The sequence below is a fragment of the Mustela nivalis genome (genome assembly GCF_964662115.1).
Source record: "Mustela nivalis genome assembly, chromosome: 10".
Taxonomy (NCBI): domain Eukaryota; kingdom Metazoa; phylum Chordata; class Mammalia; order Carnivora; family Mustelidae; genus Mustela; species Mustela nivalis.
Window position 1 is genome coordinate 2,237,342 of NC_139029.1, and position 6,000 is coordinate 2,243,341.

Consider the following 6,000-nt stretch of genomic DNA (forward strand, 5'->3'; position numbering starts at 1 on the left):
CAAAGGCGTTTGTAACTGAGCAAAACTCAGAGCACATGACTATGCTCAGGGAGCTGAGGGTGGGCGGGTGTGAGGACGAGGTTCCAGCAAGGGGGAAGAGTGCGCATGCGTGGCAGGAGCTGTCCAAGCCGACTGTCGAACCCGCATCCTCTGTCTGTCCCACGGAGGTGTGTTCTTCTGCCTCCAGTCCTTGCCACGTGGATTTTCCCGCTCAGTCAAAGCAGGACGCCCAGTGTTGATTCTCAGACACGTCTTGCTCTGTAGCCATGACCATGGTTAAACAGCCAGATCCCTCTGTCGTCCTCAGCCTCCCTAAGCAAGTTTCCCCACCTTTCTGCCAGCTGGGGATTACATCTCTGCCCCACGGAGTCTGTGGGGAAGTAGCAACCCCCAGTTTTGCAGGAACCACAACACAGCCATTGAAAGGCACGTTCCTGGCTGTGATGCCGGCTGTGGAGAAGGTCCACACATTCCTCCCCACAGAAGAGACTGACCCCCTGGCCCTTCGGAGCAAGGATTCATGCAGAACCTGAAACCAGGGGGAGAGACGACAGGTGTGCCCAGAGGGCAGGCGGAGGAAGCAGCTACTGCAGGAGCCAGGCAGGCCCCTCTCTTACCCACTCTGTTAGCAAAGTTCTCTTGTGCTTGTGACAAAGAACGGAGGTCATTTCTGGCTGTCTGCAGCTCAGAGAAAGGGGACAGTTGATCTATGTGGTCCAGTGGTGCTGGGGAGGAGTATACAGCATCTTTTTCTGTCTGGAACACCAGAGACCAGACAGGCTACAAACAGGCCAGCTCTGGAGCGGGGGAGGGGAGGCACGTGAAGGACAAACATTTTGCATCTTGGCTAAAAGGTGGCAGGGGAGGGGCGAGAAAGGAGGGCAGAACCGGTAACCAGCTCTTAGATGGGGTCATGGTGGGTTACAGCTAAATCATACACTGTTGTCTTCTAAACTTCCCATCTTCTAAATGAGGAGGTGGGAGCAGTTATTAAATGTTCTGAGAAATCAAGACGGATCACATAAAAATCATCTGGATAACAACTCCGTTATATTAAGACAAGTAATTGGAGGGCCCGCGTGTGTTCCTCTGAGCATTCTGCATGCACATCTCATCTCTCATCTACATATCCATAAATGCCTTATGGATAATGGCTGTTATAAAAATGATGAATTACTTAGGTGGGTTCTTTTTACAAAAAAAAAAAAAATCAAAGGGAAGATTGTCTTTAGACACGATTTCCTTGAGGGACACCGCAGCGGGTGTTGACGTTGGCTCCTCCAACTTTGCCAGATGCTTTCCGTTGTTGTCTTTCTCCTGTTTGGTTTTGTTGTGTTTCTGAGAGGAAATGTTCACCAGCACCAGCATCTCTAGATTTGCAGAAAATTAATTCTGTAGATGATGTGGAAACGATAGCCTATAAAGTTAATGAGATATTACTGAAGGCTGGATAAACAATTAGCAGTATTAGCTGGGAAGATAAACCAGGACCTGTTGCCATCTAACAGAACTGCAACTAATTAAATTGAAAATTACAGCACAAGCGTGTGAAAACAAAAGCGGATGGAATGGGGTGAGAATTAACGGAGCTAATATTGCAAAGGCAACACTGTTATTAAAAATGAGAGGGAGGGGGGTGTATTGAAACCATCAATTTCCCCCTCCCCCACCCTTGCTGGATTTCACATCGATCATGGCATGTCCCCCGCGGCCCCCGTGATCCCAGCGCGTTTCTGGCTACTCTGCGGGTCTCCGAAGAGGCTAAGTTCAACTCTGCGGCTTCTCGCATTCATCACCTGAGAGGGGCTGTGCCCACCCAAGTGGAGGAATCCCTTCCTGACCCCACAGACCATCCACTAATTCTCTGAAGCATGAAATTGGCTTCCTTGTTTCCGAGCATGAAGAGCTATAGAACTTCCTAGAAAGAATTAGCTGCATTTCAAATGTCAGCATTTTGTGTTAGATTTGGGGACCCTACAGCTCAGGTCCCAGGGGCATAGAGCTTTGTTTCTCCTTTTAAAAAAATACAGTCTTCTTATTTTATAGCTCTGCCTCTTCTCCTCTTGGAGAGCTTGGAGCGTCCCTGGAAGCCGGGTAGAAACAGACACAGAGCTGTTACCACTAAATTCTTCCATCAGGCAGAGACTCAGGCAGGTTGGATGGGCCGGGTGCTGTTCTCCCCATGGTGCAAAAGATGCAGGAGAAACAGCTGAGTGTTGGGACACTCAAGGCTGATCACAGCCAAAACATGAGAGTAAAAAACAAAACAAAATGAAACACAACAAAAAACTTTGCCCATCTCGTTGAGCATATCCCGGCGTTCTGAGGGCGCCGGCATCACTTCCACGCAGGTTTCACACGCAGGCTGCGTAACTGCTTCACTGACAAGAAGAAGCCTGTGTTGACAGGGAGTCACTGCACCGTGCCGTCCCGGCTCCCAGAGAAGGGGCAGGACTACAGAAATCTTCTGAGAAGACCTTGGAGGGTTAGAACTGGGGAAGAGGCAGAGCACATGCGCTCAGCATTCCTCTACCAATGACAGCATCAGAAAGACCTGAAGGGAATTTTGTCCCACTGAGGAATAAATCTGCACAAGCCACGTATCCCAGTGGTCTGAGAATGACCCTTCCAGGGACAAGAGCATCTCTGCTTCCCACAGGGTTTATTAAAACTGGAACCTTAGACTCCAAACTCCCATTTTCTCTAACTGCACAGATTCCTTCTCTCAGGGCCACCAGAATCCTTTCTATGTTACTGCAAAAGGGGGGCATGAGAATGACTTTCTCTGGATCCCAAGGCCCTGAGGGTGGACCGTTTGGTTTTGTCCTTATTATATTCTGTCTCATATTCTTCTCCAACTGATTGTGCTTGCTTATTTTGTTTCCCCAAGTAGTAAATTCAAGATTCAGGATTTTTTTCCTATACATCCTCAGTCACACACATATACACATGCACCACCACTATACACCACTACTCCCCACCATGGCTAGTCCCGGCTGGACATACCACACGGGCGCAAAGGTGATCATCATGAAATCAGAGCCTACTGGAATCTGTGGCACTTAACTTTCTTTAGACAAGACTAGCTCTGTCCCCTCTAGGCTGTTCCGTCCAAGAACGGAACAGACCCAGCTCCTGCTGAAGCCTCTTAGAGGCTCTGCCTGTCCCCACTGTTGGCCCTGCTGTTCATGGCAATCTTCTGACTCGCTATGTCAGTCTATAAAGACCGGTTATTGAGAATCTGGATGGAGAAGCAGCATTATCAAAGAGGGGGCTTCCAAGTCTGATGCCTACCGTCTCTTTGACAGATCACAACGTGAAGGACTTGGCTCCAGGCAAACTGCTCTATAACCCGGCTGGATTACCTATAGGAAAATCCAACTTGTTTGGGAGAAAGTTGGAGGGGAATTCACTGCTCAGCAGAAGCCCGCAAGCAACAACAAGCTGATTCATTGAGCAACAATACAATAAAAGCCACAGAACACAGGGACTATGTTGTGCTCTCCAGCGAGAGCCCCAAGGGCAACCCGGCTTCCTGTTGTAGAGGTTCTGCCCCTAATGGCATTCTTACTGGTCCTGTGAAGAACTGGGAATTGATGCTAAGTGAGCCCCACCCAAGTGACCCTCCACAGGAAGGGAGCCAGGGCCCAAGTTTTCAGGACCTACTCAGATCCTTCTGAACCTCACAGCACACAAGGACGGTGATCAATGAGCCCTCAATAGTGACTTCTCCATCAATGCAGACATAGGCTCCAAAGATGCCCGTCCAATCGAGAACCACAGACTCCATTTTTTCAACAGGTTTCACCCTTTCAAGTGGAGATAATTATCAGAATGAAATCCCAGAAGTTGCTAGACTTGAAACCCGTCAGAGTCATATCACACATGAGAATAGGGCAGCAGAAAATACTTGAGTATAAATACTGTAATTCTACTAGTAATTAAATAATCTTAAATTGGCTCATTATCTTTGGAGTTACACCTTAATAGTTTTACAGGCAAACATTTTGTAAGTTAATTTTGAAAAGACCAAAGCATAGATAGATTTAATTAATTCCATATTTACACTAGCTTTTGCACTTTTCACTTCAAATGCATTTTTGAAAAGTCAAGATGTGTATAACATAACTGGCAAAGTGACGATGTCATCCTGAAACTGTTCAGGTGGGGAGCTTGATATTGGGGGATGTATATCAAGAAAGACAAACCTCCCTGTGCCATTCTGGGGATGCAGGGTCACATGTAGGCAAGACAGGTCCCTCTGATGGGAAAATTAAATATCAGTGGTTTTCCTATCCCTGCAATTAAAAAAAAAAATATTGGGAAATGCATCATCATCCTACAAGATATCTCATGATTTTTTTTTTTCCATGTGATCCTATCTTAGACATGCCATATACTGGAGGGGAGAGTTGGTGGCCAAACAACGATTTACAGTATTAACAGTAAAAAGTTAAAGTGAACCCTTAGTCCTTTTCTTAGAAAGGCATTCAACATGTTGTTTCAAATGTGGCTCGGTCTGGACCCTGGAGAAGGCACAAGTGCAGTGTGTATTGGTCTTTGAAGATGTATAGGGTGTCCTTCCGCCTAGAGGCTTTCAGCACTGAGCCCGCTGGACAGCTCCATGGTCTCTGGAACATTCCTCTCCAGGAACAGATAGCATCCTTCCCCCAAAGTTGACTCCACCGTCTTCTCCCTTATCTTAGGAGTGAACCTCTGCAGGACCCTAATGATAGGGTGCGTGCCTTCCTTCTCTTGGTTTCGTTAGAGAAAAGTCCACCCTGCAAGATGGTCACTCTCCCTTTACCCTCCCTCACAGTTCAAAGCATGCCTGTGACCATCAGCTCATTGATCTCATCTCTTGTCTTCAGTTGCTCGAAGAAAAGGTAGATATCGCATCCTAATTAACCCACCTAACCCTGCAGCTTCAGATATCCTTGTGTTAGTGAGATTCTGGGCTAAGGTTAATGATTTAACTCTGCTCCTAAGCGTGTTCTTCCAGGAGGTAATTCACACATACTAGAGGAGGCATGCCAGGACACAACATGTCCCAGCTCCAGGGTCAGGGCGATGGGAAGTAACTTTTAATAAGGCAACAGGCAGAGGTTGGAGGTTGAGTCAGATTCTTTGCTAATTACAGACACATTATTCTGGGACTGATTAACATTCAGAGTCAGGGCCAAAGCTGGAGGGGACAAAGGATATGGTAAGAAGAAGTTTTTGCGCTAAACCCACAGATGTCTATTGTGTAGAACGAAGCCTTATGCTTTGGGTTGACTCTGGCCATGACTGTGCATTTCCTACGTGAGCTTTAGGAATTAACCTTTTCATTTAAAGTCCCATTGTAAGCCATGCTGAAGGGGAAGACTGTCACTGAGCAGCACGTGGAGGCGGTGATGGCCTCAGGTATGTGATTCAGTGGCTCTCTCTGAGAGGCTGAGGAGATGGTGGGCTATAGACCCAAGATCCCCACTCAGAAACTCCCCACTGTTTTCCACAATGCTGAACTCCATCATACATATGGGCATCATTTCTTGGCTGCATTAATTTTTAATAAGCTGGCTGCATCAAATCTAATCGCACCACAGAGGGCAGTTTTTATATTTTATAAGCACAAATAAATCCCTTCCCAATCTGCAAGCTCCTTGGTGGCAGTTTGCAAAGGCTTTTGGGTAACATGCTTTAAACCTTCATCTCTCGTAGTCACCCCGGACTTGTAAGTACTGCTGCAAGATTCATTGTTGCTTGAATAATTGAATCTATTTAAAGAAATGAAGCCAATTAAGTTTTCAGTTTATGACCAAGAAATAATTTCACCACGTGTGGTCAGATCCTCCTAAGTATCTGGGGATTCAATTATTGTTTAGAGTTCAGAAAAGTCCAAGCAGGATCCTAAATTATGTCAGACGGTCTTTTCCCTGCCATTTAACAAGGTAACCTCTGAGTCCAGACTTGATGGTAAGATATCAAAAAAATAAAGTTCTATGTATCTAGTATCTG